Source organism: Schistocerca cancellata, chromosome 2, assembly GCF_023864275.1.
Source record: "Schistocerca cancellata isolate TAMUIC-IGC-003103 chromosome 2, iqSchCanc2.1, whole genome shotgun sequence".
Taxonomy (NCBI): domain Eukaryota; kingdom Metazoa; phylum Arthropoda; class Insecta; order Orthoptera; family Acrididae; genus Schistocerca; species Schistocerca cancellata.
Window position 1 is genome coordinate 45,297,543 of NC_064627.1, and position 25,236 is coordinate 45,322,778.

The 25,236-nt window shown below is 44.6% G+C and overlaps 1 protein-coding gene and 1 pseudogene across 1 annotated transcript in view; both read left to right on the forward strand.

The window, feature by feature from the left end:
* The window catches only part of LOC126150624 (glypican-5-like), a 258,004-nt gene that overhangs the window by 110,880 nt on the left and 121,888 nt on the right, over positions 1–25,236 (forward strand). The gene's annotated exons all lie outside the window — the stretch shown is intronic.
* Positions 12,035–12,152, forward strand: LOC126163392 (5S ribosomal RNA; annotated as a pseudogene).

Consider the following 25,236-nt stretch of genomic DNA (forward strand, 5'->3'; position numbering starts at 1 on the left):
AAAACTTTTTGAAGGAAGTCATTTCCCTGAGCAGGCTGATTTAATTTTGGAAATAATCACTTCATTTCATGATTTAAGTATTAGCTAATTTCCCCCACGTAGGCGTTATCAAGCTGTCTCTGTTAGTTGCATCGCAGTAAAGTATTCTAAGCATATAGCATCATTTATTCTTCACATTGTGTGGAGGAACGAACATTTGATGGTGTCCTTGGTAAGAGTTTATCACAACGCTGTTAATTACGGACACAAACGATATATACATCTGAGGTGTGAAACCCATACGTAAAAAGAGAAAAATTTGACCCATATGAGTTTCACGTTTGAGATGTGATGTATATGCAGGTTGTCTCCTTAGCTACCATAGTTGTGTGAAGCTATCGCATGTCACTTCCTGCACACAGAACTGAAAATATATGAAGCTATATACTTACAGGTTCCTACTGGCAAGTAACAGAAATAGCCTGACAATGCCCGAGGTAGCGAAATCAGATAAGAGCTGAATCACGTAATAAAGTGGTTATTTAAAGAGTAAAACAGCTTACGCAAAAAACTGATTTATCTCAAGAAACTGACCGAGACTGTGGCACCATACATACAAAAGACACACACTGACCAATATGGGCCGGCCGGTGTGGCCGAGCAGTTCTAGGCGCTGCAGTCTGGAACCGCGCGGCCGTTACGGTCGCAGGTTCGAATTCTGTCTCGGGCATGGATGTGTGTGATGTCCTTAGGTTAGTTAGGTTTAATTAGTTCTAAGTTCTAGGGGACTGATTATTGTGTTGGCAGAAGAGCCAACAGCGTGTTGCTAGAGGAGGCCGAAATGCACGCCTTTAAGCTCACGCAGGCTGGCGTGAGGTCTGGAACAGGACAATGTAATTAATATAGCCAATAAGGTACGTTGCTGCTGGAATACTTAACTTTAATCCATAACTGGTGTACATCGGTCTGACGGTACAGGCTTTATAAGATAACCAGCAAAAGATAAATGGCGCCTTGCTAGGTCGTAGCAATTGACGTAGCTGAAGGCTATGCTAACTATCGTCTCGGCAAATGAGAGCGTATTTGTCAGTGTAGCATCGCTAGCAAAGTCGGCTGTACAACTGGGGCGAGTGCTAGGACGTCTCTCTAGACCTGCCGTGTGGCGGCGCTCGGTCTGCAATCACTGACAGTGGCGACACGCGGGTCCGACGTATACTACCGGACCGCGGCCGATTTAAAGGCTACCACCTAGCAAGTGTGGTGTCTGGCGGTGACACCACACTGATGACCTCAGCAGTTAATCCCATAGTGTTCAGAGCCATTTGAACCATTTAGAACCAATATGCCATAGATCAACGACAGAGAAGACCACCGGAAAACCGTGGACGTAGGTGGAGTAAGCAAGAGAAGAGGATACCCAGAAGATATCTAAAAAAAAAAAGGACAGAGAGGATGGAAAAGGATGAAGACGTTCTGGGAGGAATAGAGAAAAAAAAGGAAGGAAGATTAGTGTTTAACGTAGCGCCGACAATGAGGTCATTAGAAACGGAGTACAAACTCGGAACAGGTAAAGATGGGGACGGAAGTCGGTCGTGCCCTTTCAAAGGAGTCATCGCGGGAGAGTAGAATAAAAGATGATGCGTGAAGGGCCTACCCGCTGTCCTCTGTGGACCATAACGAAGGAAGAAAGAGTGAGGGCGGTAATGATTTACGACACAGCGTAGAGGAGACAGCCCATAAAACGACGAACACGAATCGTGCCGCGTGTCGGCCCTGGTCCGTTACGAGTTCCGCCGCCCGGAGAGACAGCCTCTGGTTGGCACCTCGCAGATGAAGACGCGTGAAGTGGCTGTCCTGCCCCCCCCCCCCCCCCCCCACGTAACGGCCCATTTCCAAGGTTTCGATGCGTTTAGCGTAGGTATTGTGAGCTACGGGGCGACGCGAACTCCGTGTGTGGCGTCCCGAGAGAGATGCCGGCAGGAAGTCTGCCATTCAAAAAGGACGTGCGCTGTTTAATGCGGCGGAGGGCCGTGACAGAATTACTGAGCCGGTCGTCGGCGTCGCGCGCAGCGGGGGCGGCGGAGGCGGAGGGCGGCTGCGAGGATAAAAAGGCCGCGGCGCTGGAGCTGGAGGCGGGGGCGAGGAGGTCCGGAAACGAGGCTATTTCCAGCCGGGGCGTCACCGGCCCGCGCCGAGATCCAGCGGGCGCCGGCGTATTTCGGGGCGCGCGAGCCTATCTCTGGAGCGACAGGTAGAATTAACAACGGCAGGAAGCGCCGACTGACAGGTGTCTTCCCAGTGCCGAGCGAACGGCACCGAGGTCAACAGACAGCCCTCCGTCCTAATGGAAGTAGCTCTTATGGACCGAGACGCCACCAAAAAATATCTCAGCAGTTAACAGCTTCTCCGTACCGCTTATTTCCTTCTTTTGCCTTATTGGTAATGTTGCCTTTTTTTGGCGTCAACCTTTCAGCTATTTCTGCTTCTGTACCGATCTCTTGATCTCTGCGTAGCTGCTATACAAATGGTCCGAAATATGTTTCATGTTTCGTTCTTTTTCTTCATTTACTCTTCATTTCTTACATTTTAAAGCTAAGAGACCAAGTTTCAAAAAGGCCAATTTATACGCTAAAAATACCTTCTTATAGATGATAATATTGCGAGCTGACAAACCGTGCACTGCCCAGGTATTCATTTTGCCAATTCATTTTTAGAAACGGAAACAAAAAATGAACTGCGTTTGTAGTCCAATATCGAAAAAAATTCGCTTCCAGGTATTCGTGAAAACATCTCTGAAATTATGAAACAGTCGTACAAACATCCCGGATAGTTTCCATACTCTGGGCGCAGCTGTTGGTAGTGATGTTAGGCAAAGAATGACATGACCTTATCTATACAGTCGGTTTTGTTAAGTGTGACCATTTTATTGCCTTTACCAGCTTTTAATGCTGTAGCATCATTTAATAGCAGTTTATGGTCTATTTTAAGTTTTGTTTTGGCCTGGTATTTGTATGCATTCTGTTCGCACACTTCCTCCCCTATAATTTTTGTCGCGTTAACTGTAATTTCATTCCGTTTTCTGTATCAGAGATTCGCTACGTATATTGCAACAGTTAGTGGTGAATAAAGATAAGCAGCCATTTGGTGCATCTATTCTAATAATAATGTCTTCATCAGACGTATATTATGCTGCTGGCCGTGAAGAAAAAAAAAATTGTTGAGGATATCATCTTATGCAAAAAAAGGGGAAAATTCTGAGTTTTATTCGCTTAAAAGTCAAATTAGTGAAGATAATTGAAGGCACCGAATATAGTAAGCGATGTCTTCGATATAAGGTCATTCTTACATATGTCTACAAAAAACTGATAGCAAGACCAGACCTTGTACCTGAAATCAAACCCTCTACAGCAAGATTGTGAATAAGATAAGAAATAAACGACAAATTACATCGAAAAGAAACAGTGAATCAAGAACTCTATATAGTACATCTAAAGTTAAGTAACAGTGTAACACCTTTAACATTTGATTAAATTTCACATTTAGTACATAGATACATTTCGAATAAAAGCAGACATAATCGACCAACCCGTAACAAGATATTCACATCACTTCTACACATTCAGCATCGCATACGACAAACTATACACGAATATGAATCTCATTTTCAGTTTCACACACGTTTAGAAAATTTCACAAATATAGAATTTACAGATAACGACGCACGTCTCCTTACAAAAGGTCTTAAATACAAAACAGCTCCAACACTACGGAAAAGTTCTGTAAACTACTTGATAGCCAGTGCTAAAGTTTCAGTAGACGTAAGGAATCTCTCATACAGAAAACAGAATGAAATTACAGTTAACGTAAGAAATATTATAGAGAAGGAACTATGAAAACAGAATGCACTCAAATGCCAACCCAAAACAGAGCAGAAAATTCTGAATAACGTAAACCATAAACTGGGTGGAGCTGCTTCGCGTGTCTGCAATGCGATTTCGTAAACGCCTCTATGGCAACGCCTCTTCGCTGCTGTATAGGTGGCTGTTGTTTTTGCCCACTGGCCTTTGCTCTTCGCAGTTAAAATGTGGCAAAAGCGCTGCCAGGTCTCAGGGATTCCCTTAAGTTGATACGACTGCAGGTCTACCTTAGCAGTAAAGAATAAATTTATTCAAACTTCATGCATGACACGGCATTTTTTCGCTCGTGTCAGCGTTTATGACGTATCTTCTGAACTCTGTGTTGTATCACGATATAAATTTGTGGGTTCCCTTAAAGGCATATGTGGATACTACCTGCAAAATTTATTGCGAATAGAGTTAGGCACGGAAGTAATAAATTTAAACGTCATGCATGATGCAGCAGTTTTTCATGCATCTCGTTGTTTATGACGTCATATCTCCTGAACTGTTATAGGTAGGTTGTTCTTACCACCACAGCGAATATTGCTTGACAATAACGGATATGCGTAGAATGTTTGGTAGAAATCAATATAGTGGCTTAGGAGCAGCTGTGGAACATACACATAAGCACATACAACCATTTTTTATAATTATGGATGTAGGGCGGAAGTGGTGCAGACGTAGTTCTTAATACAGTTTTGGAGGAATGTACCTTAGTGTCAAATACATAACTATGAAACTATCTTGTACGTACTAGAAGATCGACGTTGAAATACTTTTTCATACATATATCCTGCCGTATTTAAATTTACGACCTGCAACCTACTGTGAAGTACATGACAGATGTTACTTCCAGACAAACTATATATTATGGATTACCAGTACACTCCCACCCCCACATTGTTTAAACACTCGAACTCCCGTGTACGAGGGCCAATCAAAAAGTAGTGCGTATTTTTCTTTCTCCTTAAATACATTTTATTAAGTGAATGAGTCTGGCTATATCCATCAAAGCTTTTTCTCCAGTCTACTGTATTAGTAACTGTCTGCATCAACACATGGCAGTCCGGAACCACGAGGCTGCTACGGTCGCAGGTTCGAATCCTGCCTCGGGCATGGGTGTGTGTGATGTCCTTAGGTTAGTTAGGTTTAAGTAGTTCTAAGTTCTAGAGGACTTATGACCTAAGATGTTGAGTCCCATAGTGCTCAGAGCCATTTTTTGAACACATGGCAGTGCTGCACTCGCTGGCAAAATGGCCGACTCAATGTCCGTATTAGACAGCGTTCTGTGACAGAATTCTTGAGCACAGAGAGTGTAATGCCCGTTCACATCCATGAAAGACCGAAAAATGTGTACGGTGATTCAGCAATGGATATCAGCAATATTAGACAATGGGTTTGTCGCTGTAACGAAGCTGAAGGGCAAAAACGTTGGTTGACGATACACGGAGAGACAGGCCGCTGACTGCAGTCACTCCGCACAACATTCAGCGGGTCGATGACATTATTCGTGATGACCGCCGAGAGACTGCAAATGGCCTCTGTCGCAGTACCTCCCTCAGACACGGCGGTGTGATGACGATTATTCAACAACTACGATACCCAGAGGTTTGTGGAAGTTGTTTACCAAGAATGTTAACCGACCAGAATAAAGAGACCAGACCGCTTCTGTTTGGAGGGAGAAGACTTTCTGGAAAAAAATTTTGACCGGAGACGAAACATTGGCTCATTTTTTGAACCAGAATCAAATAGGCACTCGGTAGAACGGTATCACAGGAACTCACCGAAGAAGAAAACGTTCAAAACTGTACAATCAGCAGAAGAAGTAATGACTACAGTAGTGAGGAATGCAGATAGCGTTATCATGGTTGATTTTTTTTCAGCAGGGATGCACAATAAATTCTCTCCAAAACGTCAGAATCCTCAAACAGCTTAAAGCAGGTCTTCAGCGAGTTCCCTCAACAAAAGCTCTGGCGGATATTCTTCTTTTGCATACCAGTGCAAGACCACACACCAACCGTCACACCACTGGAGAGACTGTGAAAACAGAATGGAAAGTCTTGTCTCGTTTCCCATACAGCCCTGACTTGGTACCACCAGACTTTCATTCGTTCGGACCGCTAAATAAAGCTCATCGTGGGGTTCACTTTGAAGATGAGGAGGCCCAAAAAACGTCCGAGCGTCAATGGCTTCGTAAGCAGAAGTATGCATTTTAGCACACTGGAATAATTGCGCTTGTTAAAAGACAGCCGAAAGCTGTGGGAATGGACAGAGATTACACTGAAAAGTCATAAATTAATCGTCAATTGAGGTTTTCAGTCTATGTAGTTGCACTTGGAATTACTGACAAATAAAAAAAGAGGCATTACTTTTTGACTGATCCTCGTCTTAAACAACTTCAAACTTCTGTTTACTTTACAAATGAGTTAATGTGTTAAATTAATTGACGCTAATGATATAAGGAAGAAAAACGTGGGAAACGTTTGAAACTATGTTTAACATTTTCTTGAAGTAAGTCGCTCCCATTTCCAAACACTGGATGAGTGTCGTATGAGTAATCTGCGCTCCGTTTTAAGCAAGAGGTAGCTTTTCACCATCTCAATATCTATGGCGCCATATCTCCTGAACTACGAAACGGTACCGGATACTCTCTTCAAAATGTGCTGCGAATGCAGTTAGTAGTAGAGACGTATTAAATTTAACTATCAGGCCTGACGCTGCGATTTTACTCCATGAACAGCGAAAATGTAGTAAGCAATATCCATTTTTTTCATTGTTTTTAGTGGGTGTTCAGCGAGAAAAGTTTCGTTAAGGTTTGATATTATAAGGTTCTGACTTTTCTATAAGCTGAGTCAGTCCTTCCGACAATCATTACTTTTCAATTTCTCTACATTTTTCATGCAGCCATTTCGCCCTATCTTCCTGCACTTCCTGTTCACTTCGTTCCTAAGTGACTTGCGATTCTGTATTTCCATGAGCGTTTTTGTACTTCCTTCTTTCGTCGATCACCTGAAGTTTTTCTTCTGTTACCTATGGTTCCCTCGCAGTTACCCTCTTTGTGCCTATGTCTTTCTTTCCAATTTCTGTAATTGCCCTTTTCAGAGATGTCCATTCCTCTTAAAATGCATTGCCTACTGAGCTATTCACTATGGCAGTACCTCTAGCCTCAGAGAACTTCATGCGTATCTCTTCATTCCTTAGTGTTTTCGTGTGTCAATTCTTTGCTCATTGATTCTTCCTAACTAATCTCATAACTTTTAGCCCACTCGTAATCATTATTAAATTGTAATATGACTCCTTATGTTCTCCTGACTGGTTAGAGTTCCGGTCCGGTACTAATTTCCATGTGTTGCAAACAGCTGACGTCAGTGCACTATCGGAGAATGCTAATTTATTTCGTAATATCTCTTTTTGTAGTAATCTGACAAATTCGATCTTTTACAAAGGGTTAATGGTAGTCGTCCTTTTCATGAACCACTTGCGACTGAAAGTAATAGTGGTACGCGAGATGCCCACAACGACGCACTGTGAAGTGGCTATGGCGCAGTTCAAACACAAAAGGCCTATGTGCTGTTTGGGTTGAATCGCGTACATGAATCGTCACAGTCATGAATCATAATGTAATACCATGAGTGCCTATGAAAACTTCTATTACTGCAGTTTCCATTGTCACAGATTATCACCAGACAACATGATTTTCGATAAATATGTACAATCTGTGGGGCACAACCTACTAAAAATATTTCTGGACTTGTACCAACTTTCTTACTTATACTCAATCAGCTTTGTTTAGTATAGGATTGGCTAGAAACGGTTTAAATCAGAGACCATAGCTTTTGATTACTATGTCTCTGCAACAAAGACTACACAAAGCATCTCCTCATGTACGTCTGTAAAGCTGCTTCGAAGAAAGCCTGCAACGACAATGTGAGTTGTAGTGACCAGATATCTCTGGAGTCTTTTAAATCTTTTCCTGTCTATGGCTAACCATATATTTCAGGAATTTCATCTAAAAGGCTCCCATAAAATTAATATTAAAACCTCTTACTTGTGTTTTTCTTCCTTTAACGACCATTCTTAATCACAACCTATCCAGACGCTTCGAAATAAAAGTAACCCACGCTGCTGAATAGCAATGTGTGCTGGAAGTCCATTCTGTTGTAAGCACACATGATCCGTAGTTCCCTTGTTTTAGAGTCGAAATAAGAATTTCCATCCGCATTCCTTTCAAAAAATTTAGTTCAAACTGGTAAGTGATGGCGTCCTGCCCCATACCGCTATGAAACTACAATTAGATAACTCTGAAATGCTCCAAATTTTTCGGTTAATACTGAAGTGTGCTGGAAGTCCATTCTGTTGTAAGCACACATGATCCGTAGTTCCCTTGTTTTAGAGTCGAAATAAGAATTTCCATCCGCATTCCTTTCAAAAAATTTAGTTCAAACTGGTAAGTGATGGCGTCCTGCCCCATACCGCTATGAAACTACAATTAGATAACTCTGAAATGCTCCAAATTTTTCGGTTAATACTGATCGCTCCTCTCAGTTCAATCAGAGAAACCTAAATTCGGTTGAGTCTGGAATAATAATCACTGGTACCATACTAATTTGCAGGCAATAGCGATCAACACATTACACGAAAAAACAACGCATTCGCAAATACAACGCAAACTTTGTGAAGTCTTGTTTCATTGCTATTATCATCAATAGCTCTACGTCTACAACTGAGAAAAAAAAAACAATAATTTTATTTTGTCCCTGTTTTGGAGCTGACGATAAGGATTTCTCATTGTATTATTTTTTTCTGTATTGCGTTGTTTCAGTTCCGAAGCCAGGTTGATGTGAGCAGACTCAGTTATACTGTTGAAGATCGATTAGTGGCGTGTATGTGGGAACGTGAATGTTCACAGTCAAGGTAACTAAGACAACCTTGCGTGACCGGGAGAAACATACTTTTGTTTCAAGCAATATCAAAAATAGCCCAGCAAGTGAACGTAAGAAAACGTGAGAGGAAACATGTGCCGTCACCAATAGATTGATTAGTTCCCAATGAAGTTCACCCGCAAAAAACTGAAGTTAAAGTAACGCAGTCGACAATGTATGAGAATACTATAAAAGGATTTTAAAATGAAACGATTTAGACATGTTTTTGAACGAATTATCTGATGACGTGGAGCTGCAACTAGCAGCCTGCCTTGCTTTGCTGGCACAATTCTCAAACGCACGAGTCTCATTTTCTAATGAATGACCAATACATCGCACTTTACTCATGATAAATATGGTTTAACTGTCGACGGGAGACCATCATTACGTGCAAAAATTTGAAAGAAACTCGCCTCATGTTTTTGAAGGGTATGCGGATAGAAATCCTTATCCGGACATTCTACAAAGACTGGAAGAATAGGGAATCATGGTTCACCTGTGGTTACAGCAGGACCGAGGTCCAGTTACTCTGCTACTCACCTGCGTGTGTTGCTTGATTTCAAGGCTTCTGGTTTGGCCACGATACATCAATACTCCTAGACACCACGAAGCCCGGATATTACCACGCCAGACAGCTCATTATGGGGAATAATCAAGTCCCATGCGGCTCATTGTCGGTGTATCAATAAGCAGTAATTGCACCAAAATTATGAGGAGTCCTTTTGAAGCATAACTCCTCAGATGCTCTGCACGATGTCAGGGAGGTCAGAAAGATGAACAGATAAAGCATGATATCCTCTGGAAATGGAGGAGAAAAGGTCCTACGAGCATGGGTGCAAAAATGGATGATTGCGTGCAACGACAACGAACTGTCCTGCAAGAGACGCATAGCGTCATGAAGCGCCGCACTCTTTCGTACGTTCCGGCCTCTCTCCAAATACACCCCTGGAAATGGAAAAAAGAACACATTGACACCGGTGTGTCAGACCCACCATACTTGCTCCGGACACTGCGAGAGGGCTGTACAAGCAATGATCACACGCACGGCACAGCGGACACCCCAGGAACCGCGGTGTTGGCCGTCGAATGGCGCTAGCTGCGCAGCATTTGTGCACCGCCGCCGTCAGTGTCAGCCAGTTTGCCGTGGCATACGGAGCTCCATCGCAGTCTTTAACACTGCTAGCATGCCGCGACAGCGTGGACGTGAACCGTATGTGCAGTTGACGGACTTTGAGCGAGGGCGTATAGTGGGCATGCGGGAGGCCGGGTGGACGTACCGCCGAATTGCTCAACACGTGGGGCGTGAGGTCTCCACAGTACATCGATGTTGTCGCCAGTGGTCGGCGGAAGGTGCACGTGCCCGTCGACCTGGGACCGGACCGCAGCGACGCACGGATGCACGCCAAGGCCGTAGGATCCTACGCAGTGCCGTAGGGGACCGCACCGCCACTTCCCAGCAAATTAGGGACACTGTTGCTCCTGGGGTATCGGCGAGGACCATTCGCAACCGTCTCCATGAAGCTGGGCTACGGTCCTGCACACCGTTAAGCCGTCTTCCGCTCACGCCCCAACATCGTGCAGCCCGCCTCCAGTGGTGTCGCGACAGGCGTGAATGGAGGGACGAATGGAGACGTGTCGTCTTCAGCGATGAGAGTCGCTTCTGCCTTGGTGTCAATGATGGTCGTATGCGTGTTTGGCGCCGTGCAGGTGAGCGCCACAATCAGGACTGCATACGACCGAGGCACACAGGGCCAACACCCGGCATCATGGTGTGGGGAGCGATCTCCTACACTGGCCGTACACAACTGGTGATCGTCGAGGGGACACTGAATAGTGCACGGTACATCCAAACCGTCATCGAACCCATCGTTCTAGCATTCCTAGACCAGAAAGGGAACTTGCTGTTCCATCAGGACAATGCACGTCCGCATGTTCCACCCAACGTGCTCTAGAAGGTGTAAGTCAACTACCCTGGCCAGCAAGATCTCCGGATCTGTCCCCCATTGAGCATGTTTGGGACTGGATGAAGCGTCGTCTCACGCGGTCTGCACGTCCAGCACGAACGCTGGTCCAACTGAGGCGCCAGGTGGAAATGGAATGGCAAGCCTTTCCACAGGACTACATCCAGCATCTCTACGATCGTCTCCATGGGAGAATAGCAGCCTGCATTGCTGCGAAAGGTGGATATACACTGTACTAGTGCCGACATTGTGCATGCTCTGTTGCCTGTGTCTATGTGCCTGTGGTTCTGTCAGTGTGATCATGTGATGTATCTGACCCCAGGAATGTGTCAATAAAGTTTCCCCTTCCTGGGACAATGAATTCACGGTGTTCTTATTTCAATTTCCAGGAGTGTAGCTTCACAGGCGTTGTGAACTCGCTATTTAAGGGTCTGCACATCAGGAACTGGTTCAGCATACACAACTCTTCTCACATGCCCCGCAGAGGTAAAAATTCAGGAAGTTTAAGTCCGGCGATCAAGCAGACTACAGGGCCTCGCGTACTATCCAGAGCCCGGGGTAGTTGTTGCTGAGGTGTCAGCGAACTGGTGTGGCCTTCCGTCATGCAGAAACCACATAACTTGTCGTGCTGCCAGAGGCACATTCTCAAGCAGCCCAGGCAGGGCATTCCTCAGGAAGTCCAGGTAAGTTCCTCCGTCAAAGCGTTCTGGAATAAAAACCGGTCCACGTATGTAGTCGCCGTAAATCCCTGCCCACACATTGATGCTCAGCCTATGCTGCTGAGACGCCTCAACCATTTCTCAAGGATTGTCTGTAGTCCACAGATGATGATGCCCGTTCTGCTAAAGGTTGCTTCGTCGGTAAAGAAGGCTGATGACGGTAATCCCATAACTGTGATGGTTTGGTGCAAAAACCATCGACAAAATCCTTCCCGTAGAGGGAAATCCGCTGCTGATAATCCTAGCACTCGTTGCTGTTGTCATGCAGGATGCACATTATCTTACTTCTGTTTACACCATGTTGCCGTGTTGGTAGGCCACTGGCACGGAGCTTATACTAGGGTTCGTCTCAGTATCCCGTGGAACCTGGTCCTACAAATCTGGGATATGCAAGTCTGCCGCCTCTCTGTACGTTCGTCTGTCTGAAAGGACCCAGCATCACACAAACACCCAAAAAGAGCTTGAAATCTTGTGTGATGTGGTTGGTGTCTGTAAACCCCCACAGACACCAACCACATCACACAGGATTTCAAGCTCTTTTTGGGCGTTTGTTTGGCAACGGCCTTGCCGCAGTGGATACACCGGTTCCCGTGAGATCACCGAAGTTAAGCGCTGTCGGGCGTGGTCAGCACTTGGATGGGTGACCATCCGCTGCGCCATGCGCCGTTACCATTTTTCGGGGTGCACTCAGCCTCATGATGCCAACTGAGGAGCTACTCGACCGAATAGTAGAGGCTTCGGTAAAGAATACCATCTTACGACCGGAAGAGCGGTGTGCTGACCCCACGCCCCTCCTATCCACATCCTCCACCGAGGATGACACGGCGGTCGGATGGTCTCGGTTGGCCACTCGTGGCCTGAAGACGGAGTGATTGGGCGTTTGTTTCTGTATAGCCGTGCTGCCTCTCCAGCGTTTCCATCAGCATAGCTGTACACAAACTGCATCTCGGCTTGTTCCCGATTTGAATACCGGACTATTCTGCTACTTGCAGTACGCTGCGTCAATCACACAGCCAGCAACACACAAGAAATACACGGCACGTGGTCAGAGGAACTTTCATTCCTCAGTGCCATCAACCTTGGCAACGACGCATTTCCGGACACATGGTTAAAATGGTTCAAATGGCTCTGAGCACTATGCCACTTAACTTCTGAGGTCATCAGTCGCCTAGAACTTAGAACTAATTAAACCTAACTAACCTAAGGACATCACACACATTCATGCCCGAGGCAGGATTCGAACCTGCGACCGTAGCGGTCGCTCGGTTCCCGACTGTAGCGCCTAGAACCGCACTGCCACTCAGGCCGGCTCCGGGCACGTGTTCATAGGACTTTTTTCCTCCATTTCCAGTCAGGATCCGTCCGTGCAGTTTGTCGGTTTTTTGAGTGTTCACCCTGTATACGTTTTGACCAAGAGGTAAAGAGACAGAGCATAAGGTGAAAAGTAGAAAGGTGGTTACGTTGTTGAACCGTTGTGTCAAATGTATTAAAATAAATTCGATGAAGATGGTCCACAGCCTTAATGTAATAACTGAATTTTGTCATCCCGCGTAAGTCGGGTCTCAGTCTGTTGGTCTTGGGATAAAGGGTGTGGTTGGGAACTGAGAGGTTGTGGGACCAAATCCCAGCCAGATCACAGAAACTTTCAATCTGCCTTTAATCTGACTTTAACCACTCAACAGTGTGAGGAGTCGCCAGGAAGGACATTTAGCTTGGATTTCGTATTAATCTGTATGTTCTCGTTTCCCAGGTGGATACTTGAGGTAGCTTTGTTGCTGTTGTGGTCTTCAATCCTGAGACTGGTTTGATGCAGCTCTCCATCCTACTCTATCCTGTGCAAGCTTCTTCATCTCCCAGTACCTACTGCAACCTACATCCTTCTGAATCTGCTTAGTGTATTCATCTCTTGGTCTCCCTCTACGATTTTTACCCTCCACGCTGCCCTCCAGTACTAAATTGGTGATCCCTTGATGCCTCAGAACATGTCCTACGAACTGGTCCCTTCTTCTTGTCAAGTTGTGCCACAAACTACTCTTCTCCCCAATTCTATTCAATACCTCCTCGTTAGTTATGTGATCTACCCGTCTAATCTTCAGCATTCTTCTCTAGCACTCCATTCTGAAAGCTTCTGTTCTCTTCTTGTCCAAATTATTTATCCTCCATGTTTCACTTCCATACATGGCTACACTCCATACAAATACTTACAGAAATGACTTCCTGACACTTAAATCTATACTCGAAGTTAACAAATTTCTCTTCTTCAGAAACGCTTTCCTTGCCATTGCCAGTCTACATTTTATATACTCTCTACATCGACTATCATCAGTTATTTTGCTCCCCAAATAGCAAAACTCCTTTACTACTTTAAGTGTCTCATTTCCTAATCTAATTCCTGCAGCATCACCCGACTTGATTCGACTACATTCCATTATCCTCGTTTTGCTTTTGTTGATGTTCATCTTATATCGTCCTTTCAAGACACTGTACATTCCGTTCACCTGCTCTTCCAAGTCCTGTGCTGTCTCTGACACAATTACAATGTCATCGGTGAACCTCAAAGTTTTTATTTCTTCTCCATGGACTTTAATACCTACTCCGAATTTTTCTTTTGTTTCCTTTACTGCTTGCTCAATATACAGATTGAATAACATCGGGGAGAGGCTACAACCCTGTCTTACTCCCTTTCCAACAACTGCTTCCCTTTCATGTCCCTCGACTCTTATAACTGCCATCTGGTTTCTGTACAAATTGTAAATAGCCTTTCGCTCCCTGTATTTTACCCCTGCCACCTTTAGAATTTGAAAGAGAGTATTCTAGTCAACATTGTCAAAAGCTTTCTCTATGTCTACAAATGTTAGAAACGTAAGTTTGCCTTTCCTTAATCTACCTTCTAGGATAAGTGGTAAGGTCATTATTGCCTCACATGTTCCAACATTTAGGGACACGCAAGTCGCTAATGTGGCGTCCAGTTGAAAGACTTGCACCATTGAGCCATATGCATATTGCACACATGTGGGCGTTAAAAATATTTAATACGATGTAATTTCGACATTCTGTCATCTTGAAACATAGACAAGCTGAAACATACTTCCCAGCAGTCTGAATCCAAATACTCAGCGTGGCAGAACCATACATGCTCTTCCAACCGCACGTGAGCAAACTGGTTCTGCTCGCGTGGGATGCGCTTCTACCATCCTGTGTATTTGGATTCACACTGCTGGAAAGCATGTTACAGAATGCCATCCCTTGATCTTGTAGAGTAGGCTTTAACATCACATAATGCTTGACAATGAGAAAATATCTAAACTCCATCGCAATGCATATTTTTAACAGCCATATGAGGAACGACCACATTCGATATTAAAATAAACTTCATACACCCACGCTGACTTTCTCACAGAGCATTCACCCAGTGCCACACACAAAGAGAAAGAGCCGCAGAACCCACACTGGGGGGCGATCATTTCTGCAGCCGAAAACGTTTTATCGGCGACAGCGAGTATCGAAATTTCTTCTCCGGCGTCGCGTGATCTATGTATTTCCGCGAAGCCAATAAGGCACACGATGCTGCAGTGAATTTGCGCTCCGAGGGGAAGGGGGGGGGGGGAAGGCTTTTTGCTCCGTTCGGTGCGAAATGGAGTTTTGGTCAGAGGCAGAGAAGCCCTTTTGAGATAAATTTGCAGTGGGGCCGCGACGGCTGCTCTGCGCTCCTAAATCACGGCTCAGCCCGTGGCGCTAGATTGGAGAGCAGGCCGATATTCGCGCCCGCTTTGTACTGCGGTTGTACAAGCAGGCCGTATCCTCTCAGACGCATGCTGCCGTCCACTGCCTAACGTCTCCTCCTCTCTCCTCTCTCCCTCCCCTTTTCTGTCCCTCTCTTGCTCCGATCCGTGGACCCCAACCCCTCACCCCCTCCACACCTCTCCTGTCTCCTTTCTGTCCTTCCCCCCCTCTCTCTCTCTCATCCACACACACACACACACACACACACACACACACACCACACACACAAGCGCATCTTCTTCTCGTTTCTGCGTGTACTAGGAATATTTTGCCTTTTACGCCCTCTTGGTTGAAATTATTGATCTTTCCACCTTTTCCTCTGTCTTCCTAAAGATCTTCTGCCCACTGGGTAATACTTCATCATTAATTTTGGTAAACTGTTGTCATCCATCCTTCTGATGACATGGTCCTGCATTCTTTAACGTGCCCATCTCAGGTTTATACTGCCAGTGTGTCCCTGGTGACAGTACTTTCCTCCTGTTGGACTGTGTGCACCCGAGTATTCTTCCTAGGAATAGCTTCTCAGATGCTCGTATTCTTTGTTCTTTCTTTTTGTTACACTCTTCGACTCACATCCCGATGTCATGGTTGGTAATGAAATGGTTTTATAGAACTTAAGTAGGCTTTCCTTTCTCATTGTAGGTCTGAAGTTTATACGCGAGTATATCTTTGCGTTAATGCAATTAAAGCTACTTTATTTTGTGTGTTGATTTCTGTAATGAATGGTACTCTTACTAGTTTACTCTGTATATTTTCTGATCATTAATTATTATTTTCCTGGGAATTGGTTCCTGGCCACTGTAAGCTCCAACTCTTGTTATCTTTGATTATACTGACATATTATGTAACGTAGCCGTTGTGGATTAGATATAAGCAGCTATTTGTAGGGTGTTCATCAGTCACCACTTAATCATCGACAATAAATATTATCACACAATAATTCCTTTTTTTGAAGACATCAGTATAAGAAATTTATTAATTCATTGCCTCAGTATAAATGTTAAAAAGAATCGGAGACAAAGACTTTAAAATTTTTCTTGCACTTAGATTTTCCGTTTCCAGCAATGGCGATTGTTGATCCTTGGAGCATGCTTTCTACTATCTTCGTTATGGATAGAAGTATTCTTCGTCATTATCTTCTATAGCTTTTCTCTATTTACTTTATCGAAAGGTTTCTCGTAGTCAATGAATAGTCATTGTAACTCTCTGCTGAACTCCATGTGTTTCCACGATGATTTGTCTATTAGCTCACGTATTGTCTGTGCATTATCTGCCTTTCCTAACGTCCATTTACTCTTCTATCGGAATATTTTCAAAAATGCCTGCTACGCTCTGTGTTACTATTTTAGAATATATTTTATACCCTGCGTTTAGCAGAGAGATAGTCTTCTGTTTTCGCAGTTACTTCTCTCTCCTTGCTTGTAAATAGGTATTACTGTAGACAATTTTCAGTCCTCTGAAACTGACTTACATACATACGTACATGTATATATACACAATAACTGAGATCGCTCGACATACTGATCCACAATAACCTAAAAGAACGATGCACGACCTCTGTTAGGAAACAACGAGGCTTTTCGCTTTTTCAGAGAAACTTACATTCTGAAATAAATCCTTTTGGTCATTAAGCCACGTCATCTTAAAACTAAAATTGCTATTAACACCGAGGTTTCTATCGCCCTCAAGGTGACTAAACTGCTGGATTTTGGGAACATTATCCGTTTGTATCGCCCTGTTTCTGATATCACGTGACAAGTGTCTTCACATTACTGAACGTCACTGCACGTTGGGACAACGTTTTCCTGCAGCAAGAGGTCTGTGTGTTGAAGCTGACGACTCGCTGTGGCCTACCAGTCTCCTGCTAGGGCATAACAAGCCGTAGCCGTCTGTATAACCGTACCTCCACAGGCACCTTGCCTCTCAACTGCGCAATGAATTTTAGCAAAACGAAGTCGGTTATATGGGGAAGACCATCATGAAAAACGCAACAGTTAGTCGCCCTCAAGAGGACCGCTACAAAGGCTGTCGAAACGTCGGTTTTAATAATCGTTTCAATTTCAACATTAGGCGATCTAATGCCCTAGAGTATACAGTACACATTGACACCAGCCGTGGAATCCTTCACACTTACGCACTGCTCAGAAACGTTAGAGACCACATGTCAAAAGCCTTAAGAACAAACTGTGGTGTCACCGCCAGACACCACACTTGCTAGGTGGTAGCCTTTAAATCGGCCGCGGTCCGCTGGCATGCGTCGGACCCGCGTGTCGTCACTGTCAGTGATTGCAGACCGAGCGCCGCCACACGGCAGGTCTAGAGAGACGTCCTAGCACTCGCCCCAGTTGTACGGACGACTTTGCTAGCGAAGCTACACTGACAAATACGCTCTCATTTGCCGAGACGATAGTTAGCATAGCCTTCAGCTACGTCATTTGCTACGACCTAGCAAGGCGCCATTACCAGTTTATATTGAGATATTAAAACATGTACCGTCAAGAGCGATGTACACCAATTATGGATTAAAGTTAAGTATTCCAGCAACTACGTTCTTTTCTTACTAGACTCAACTACTTTACATTTATCCAGACCTCACGCCAGTCTGCGTGAGCTTAAACGCGTGCATTTCGGCCTCCTCTAGCAACACGGTGTTGGCTCTTCTGCCAACACAATACAAACTTTTGAGCGAGGACCTCTGCGAAACGTACAAGAAGTTCTGGGAGGTATGACAGGGATGTGGTAGCCATGCCGGCTCCAGTGAAGTGCCCAGCTGCGCTACGTTTCTTGGCTGATGATTCATGGCGCCTACAGTCCGATCGAGGTTGGGCTTTAATCCAGGGAGGAAGTACTGTAGATTCATCCTGCTCTTGGAACCAGGCACGTACATTGCTATCTGTGTATCACGTTACATCGTCCTGCTGTTAGACACCACTATGCTGAGAAAAAACTAAATAAATATAGTGGTGGATAAGGTCCCCAGGATAGATGCATACTTGAGCCATTGTGCCCTCGGTTAGTGACGAGGTAAACCGGGGAATACCACGCAAACATTCCCTAGACCGTAACACTTCCTGGTCTGGCCTGGAACCTTCCGACGATTGTCGCAGGGTGTTTGGTTTTAGACGTTTCAAGCCGTAAGCGCCAACGGCCAGCATATAACGTGATTCATATGAAGAGACCACCTGCCGCGACTGAGTGGACATCTGAATGATCGTTGAGCAGACACTGTTGTTTCGTTTGGGCGGTCAACAGCTGCAACCGTTGTTCACCCTTTCATCAATGGTCCGTATTGAACGGCGCCGGGTTTGGATAGCGCCATTTTGTAATTCAGGATATCGTTTAACGATGCTGGCACGCGGTATATTTTGCAGACTTAGCCATTTCGGAAATTCTTCGATCAATGGTGCAAAAGCGAATGATCATGCTCAGATAAATCGCTTCGTTTGCGCTTTACAACGACTGCCCCCAGCCCGCCGACACGCTTTATATAGCCTCCACTGCTAGTGCTGCCACCTACCGTCTGTGAGTGGTTATTGAACTTTGACGCCAAACATAGACGGTGATCACACTAAAGTGACTGGACCGTGAATTACTGCAGTATATCTGCGAGCCTCAGCCAAAGACATAAACATTCATTTCCAGTGCATAAGACTTGACGGATATCACAAATGTTGGGCCAAGGCAGGTGACACAGTAATGAAGAGCCAAAGAAGCACGAACTGAAAAACGTAACGGAAGACATTCTTCAAGTGGCTCCGAAACGAGTCTTACAGATATCTAAAAGTACAGCACCAGACAAAAATATCAAAGACGACGCAAGGCAAGACGCCACGTGAAATATCACGTTACACAGTTATTCGTCTAAGTTTACACAGAGTGGGCGAAAGTCATAGGATGGCCTTGAAAGTGATATCACTCGATGCCTGATGAGTCCCTAATGTCTGGCTGAAGTCGTAATCGCGATGTGCACCTAATGGAATCAACGACGATCTGACTCACAGTCAGTTAGTTAGCTAGTCTGCCGTAGATTACATTGTGCTGAATTACTGAACGTGTCAGTTGAACAAAAGATTGGAGAGACGATGAGAATATACTCTGATGCGTCGGAACATTTGACCATTGCGACTTTAAAAAAGGAAAGATAGTTATGGGATGGCATCTGGCGAGGAACGTTTCAGAAATGGCGAAGCTGGACCGCTGCTCACTTGCACCAATGAAACGTTAAAAGCTGCGAAATTGCGAGTATACGACAAAGTGTTGGACGTTCTCGGATCAACACAGAACGTGGTCAGAGGATTGTGCTCTTTGTGAAACAAGAGAGGCGGCGATTTGTGGCAGATCCGACAACAGAGTACAATCAATTATAAATGAAATTCGTCAACAGCCGTGTGAGGTAGATGTTACTATATATCATTTTGACTACCAGTTTCTGCATTCTGCTATTCTTCTTCAGGCCCCACAGACATAGACTCTTGCATCATGTAACAAGCATATGTGAGCAACAGGTATATGGACAGTGCCTTTTGGACAAGTTGCTCAGTGTTTTAAATATTTCAGCTATGGCAAACGTTTATAATGTGCTGAGTTTTATCCAGTTGACATCTGGTGCAGCAGTCAGTTACGGACTTCTCCAGGCAGCAGTGTTTGCCAAGTGGGTATCTTCAATCTGGTTCAGTGAGTGGGATGATTGCTCATGGAGATTTTGTCTGATCGACATACCGATTCTGGACTGTAAGGCCTTCGAACTTTTCGGTCTCCCATTATACACTCCTGGAAATTGAAATAAGAACACCGTGAATTCATTGTCCCAGGAAGGGGAAACTTTATTGACACATTCCTGGGGTCAGATACATCACATGATCACACTGACAGAACCACAGGCACATAGACACAGGCAACAGAGCATGCACAATGTCGGCACTAGTACAGTGTATATCCACCTTTCGCAGCAATGCAGGCTGCTATTCTCCCATGGAGACGATCGTAGAGATGCTGGATGTAGTCCTGTGGAACGGCTTGCCATGCCATTTCCACCTGGCGCCTCAGTTGGACCAGCGTTCGTGCTGGACGTGCAGACCGCGTGAGACGACGCTTCATCCAGTCCCAAACATGCTCAATGGGGGACAGATCCGGAGATCTTGCTGGCCAGGGTAGTTCACTTACACCTTCTAGAGCACGTTGGGTGGCACGGGATACATGCGGACGTGCATTGTCCTGTTGGAACAGCAAGTTCCCTTGCCGGTCTAGGAATGGTAGAACGATGGGTTCGATGACGGTTTGGATGTACCGTGCACTATTCAGTGTCCCCTCGACGATCACCAGTGGTGTACGGCCAGTGTAGGAGATCGCTCCCCACACCATGATGCCGGGTGTTGGCCCTGTGTGCCTCGGTCGTATGCAGTCCTGATTGTGGCGCTCACCTGCACGGCGCCAAACACGCATACGACCATCATTGGCACCAAGGCAGAAGCGACTCTCATCGCTGAAGACGACACGTCTCCATTCGTCCCTCCATTCACGCCTGTCGCGACACCACTGGAGGTGGGCTGCACGATGTTGGGGCGTGAGCGGAAGACGGCCTAACGGTGTGCGGGACCGTAGCTCAGCTTCATGGAGACGGTTGCGAATGGTCCTCGCCGATACCCCAGGAGCAACAGTGTCCCTAATTTGCTGGGAAGTGGCGGTGCGGTCCCCTACGGCACTGCGTAGGATCCTACGGTCTTGGCGTGCATCCGTGCGACGCTGCGGTCCGGTCCCAGGTCGACGGGCACGTGCACCTTCCGCCGACCACTGGCGACAACATCGATGTACTGTGGAGACCTCACGCCCCACGTGTTGAGCAATTCGGCGGTACGTCCACCCGGCCTCCCGCATGCCCACTATACGCCCCCGCTCAAAGTCCGTCAACTGCACATACGGTTCACGTCCACGCTGTCGCGGCATGCTACCAGTGTTAAAGACTGCGATGGAGCTCCGTATGCCACGGCAAACTGGCTGACACTGACGGCGGCGGTGCACAAATGCTGCGCAGCTAGCACCATTCGACGGCCGACACCGCGGTTCCTGGTGTGTCCGCTGTGCCGTGCGTGTGATCATTGCTTGTACAGCCCTCTCGCAGTGTCCGGAGCAAGTATGGTGGGTCTGACACACCGGTGTCAATGTGTTCTTTTTTCCATTTCCAGGAGTGTATAAATATCATTGTATTTATCGTTCACCCAACCTGGAGAGCTGGAGTTTGCTGTTGGTAATGAATATACTATACAACCTGACGCAGGGGCTGCTCTGAATTGAATAATTCGTCTAAAAATATGTTTACATCAAATTAAGGTTTTATCTGTTTATAATATCATAATGATTTATAATAATATTCGACTAGTTAATAATATACATGAACCACAACTGTGACAAAACTGTTCCTCCCTGGATTCAGGATGCATGGAAAGGGCTAAACACTCTCCAAGTACCAGAGAAGACAAGTGTTAACTGATGTATTACCGAATCACTTTTTAACAAATACAATATTGAGACGTGTTATCTGTAGCAGGGACGGCCAAGAATTCTGGTCACGCGCAGTGCGGATGCACGCGTGCGAACCTCTTCACATGGGAGCACACTTCCCTCTCTACAACGCTACGCTGCCGGAGCTGAAAGAGGGGGAAGGGAGGGAAACTGCCAAAGCGCTGCATGCAGCTTTGGTCATATTTCTCAGCAACATAGATCGCAAACGAAACTAATTTGGAGTTTCATTTAATTATTTTTCGGCGCACTGAATACATAATAAAATTTGTATCTGGTAAATCTGTCGGCATATGGCCAGGCACATACAGTTTCGCAGATTTTAGTCACGCAGGTTGCCAAGTAATCGTACTTAATTAGTTTCATAATCGAAATACTGATATCATGTTTGCAGCCTCATTATGGAGACGTGGAAACCATTCCTGAGGGAAATAACATAGAACTCCTGGACAGTTTTAACGTAAAAGGATTTGCCTTTTAAAAGGCAATTACATTGCAGATCGACAGGTTCTGTTTGCAGATGTACAGCAGCGCCTTAACTGAAACATTTCAAAAGCAAATGTAAGGTTGGAGTATCCTCAAATATTTAGAAAGCTATTCCTGTAATTTTTCAAAGCCACTATGGTCTGTTCAAAATCTGCATGTTCTTGAACGCCAGTGAGCTTAGGGAAATTGTCGTTTTTTTTTTGTCGGAAGCTATCTTTCCACATCGGAATTTTCTCTTTTAAATGTATCCACTTCCTCTATGAAATCAGAAATAAGTTGCTTCTCACCTTGTAGTGTCTTACTGAGGGTAGTCTGAAGTCAACTCTATTAAAAATGCGAGATCTGCAACCCATTTCGGGTCTTCTAATTTTCATTCTTGTTTTCCTTTTACCTTCAGCAACTCAACAATAGTGTGCCTTAAATCGGAAACTCTTTCCAGGCACGTTCTTTTACTTAACCAACGTACTTTGCAGTAATAGATGTTCCAAGATGGCCGCCGAGTAAGTGACGCCAGAAACCATTTCCAGAAAGTTAAGTGATTTAGGCAGGAATATAATTTAGTTTAACGCCGACAACAAATTAAATACATGCATTAGTGTATCATTTAGTCTTGCCGTTAAAGGTTTGACTTTTCTTTGCGTATTTTTTCAGAAAACACGAAAAGATCGTAACTTCGCGAAGTCGCGCTTAGGCTTAAATTTTGTAAACGTGTTTGTTTCTTGTTTCACGGTAATTTAACTAATTTCTCGGTAACAAATAAGTAAACTACCGTAAATAGCGTATAAATTCATTGTTTTAATACAGATTTCAGAAAAACAGCGTAACTTTAAATCAGAAACTTGCTTATATACATTTGTTTATAGGCCTAATTCTCGTAACGTTTTTGGAGAATCAAAGTTAAAGTATCTCGTTTAATTGTCCTTTTTTTCATTCCATCGAGTGAAATATAAAATAAATAGCGTATACCTTCATTGTTTTAATACAGATCTCAGAAAAACAGCGGAATTTTAAATCAGAAACTTGCTTATACATTTGTGAATAGGCTTAATTCTTGTAACGTCTTTTCTGATTTTCGGTAATTTAATTGATTTATTCTAGCTAAAGCATTATTTTTGCCATGAGTGAGAAGTGCCTGACTTGCCGTAGAATTGTTAGTTCCGGGATTTGGTGTGATGGATGCAGTAGTTTTTTTCACTGGGGGGACTGCAGTGGCGTGGGTGTCGGGAAAGTGGATCAGGCTCATCAGTGGTTATGTAGGATTTGCAGCAGAGATAGGAAGATAGTGGAACAGGAGGGGAAAATTGCTGCCCTTCAGGCTGAGCTAGATCAGGCTAGGGAAGATCTGGACAGGTTAAGGAGGGAGAAGGGCAAAGAGAGGTGGGAAGTGGCAACAGGTAGCAGAAGGAACAGGCCTAGAACTAAGTCTGACAGTTTTGTGGTGAATCTCAAAAATAAGTTTGACCTGTTGCTTCAGTTAGAAACTGATGAGCCTCAAGCAGAGGTAGGTGTAGACAGGACACAACAAACTTTCAATAGGAAATTGAAAAAGAATGTAGGAAAGCCATCGAAAAGGAAGAAAGTTTTGTTGTTAGGCAGTTCTCATGCCAGAGGTGTAGGCCAACTTCTGCAGGAGGAATTAGGACCAGAATACCAGGTCACAAATTTTTTCAAACCAAGTGCTAGTCTGGATCAGGTGACAGAGGATTTAGGTTCACTCTGTAAAGGATTTACCAGGGAAGACACCGTGGTTATTGTGGGAGGGCCAGGGAACAGCATCGACAGAGATCCTGGTTACAGTATAGAGTGTGACCTGGTAAAGATTGCGTCGGCATCGAGACACACCAATGTTGAATTTGTATCTGTCCTGAGACGCCATGACCGGCCTCATTTGAACTCTTCTGTTGGGAGAGTTAATTTGGAGTTGGAATGGCTGCTTGGGTCAGGTGCGGGGGCTCATATTGGTGTGGTTCCTGTTGATTCTCTCAGTAGGTGGGACTATACCAGGCACGGCCTACATCTCAACAGGAAAGGGAAGGGGAAACTGGCTGGGGTAATAGCAGGAAATTTAAGGGGGGGGGGGGGAGGCACTGCCATGAATGGTAAAATACCAGTGGTTACAGGTGTTGGAGCAGCACCTTTTTTAGGATAGGTAAGACAGAAAGATGTCAAGTTCTACGAGAGGTCAGGATTGAAACAAATCTTCAGTTTAGGAAAGAAATTAAACAGCACAATTCTAGCACATTGGATCACCAATCACAGCTGTCAATTATAAATTTTCACCAATCACCAGAAATTTTATCTCCACCAAGTTGTATCTCAGTCCTAGGTAATTGCATTGATGAATTAAAGTCACCCAACCCAGTTGACATAATCTGCCTCTCTGAACACCATGTGACCACTGGTATAGCAACTAGGCCTAAGCACAATGAGAAACTCAGACAGGAGAGTACTGCAAATGTTAGAATAAGGAAAGGTTCACATAAAAGTATAATTAAAAATAATGTAAGTATATTTCATCAAATTATTGGGAGTTTAAAGAATAAAATAGATGAGCTTCTGGTTTGTTTAAAAGACTTAGAAGCTGAGGATGAAATAGATATACTATGCCTGTCTTAGCATCACATTGTTACTGATATGGATAAGGTAAATGTAAGTGGATATAAGCTCTCTGCACATGTAATGAGAGAAAATATGGAGAAAGGAGGAGTTGCCATATATGTCAAAAGTTATCATTGTGGAAAAAGTATAGAAACTAAAAAGTTTTGTGTAGAGAAACATATAGAAGCATGTGCCTGTGAGCTTAAATTAAATAAAGGTACATTTATAATTGTAACTGTATATAGGTCCCCATCAGGAAATTTTAATCTATTTCTGAAAAATTTGGACTCCTTGTTGTGCTATCTGTCAGACAGGGGGAAGCAAATTATTATTTGTGGGGACTTCAGTGTAGATTCTCTGAAAGAGGGTAATA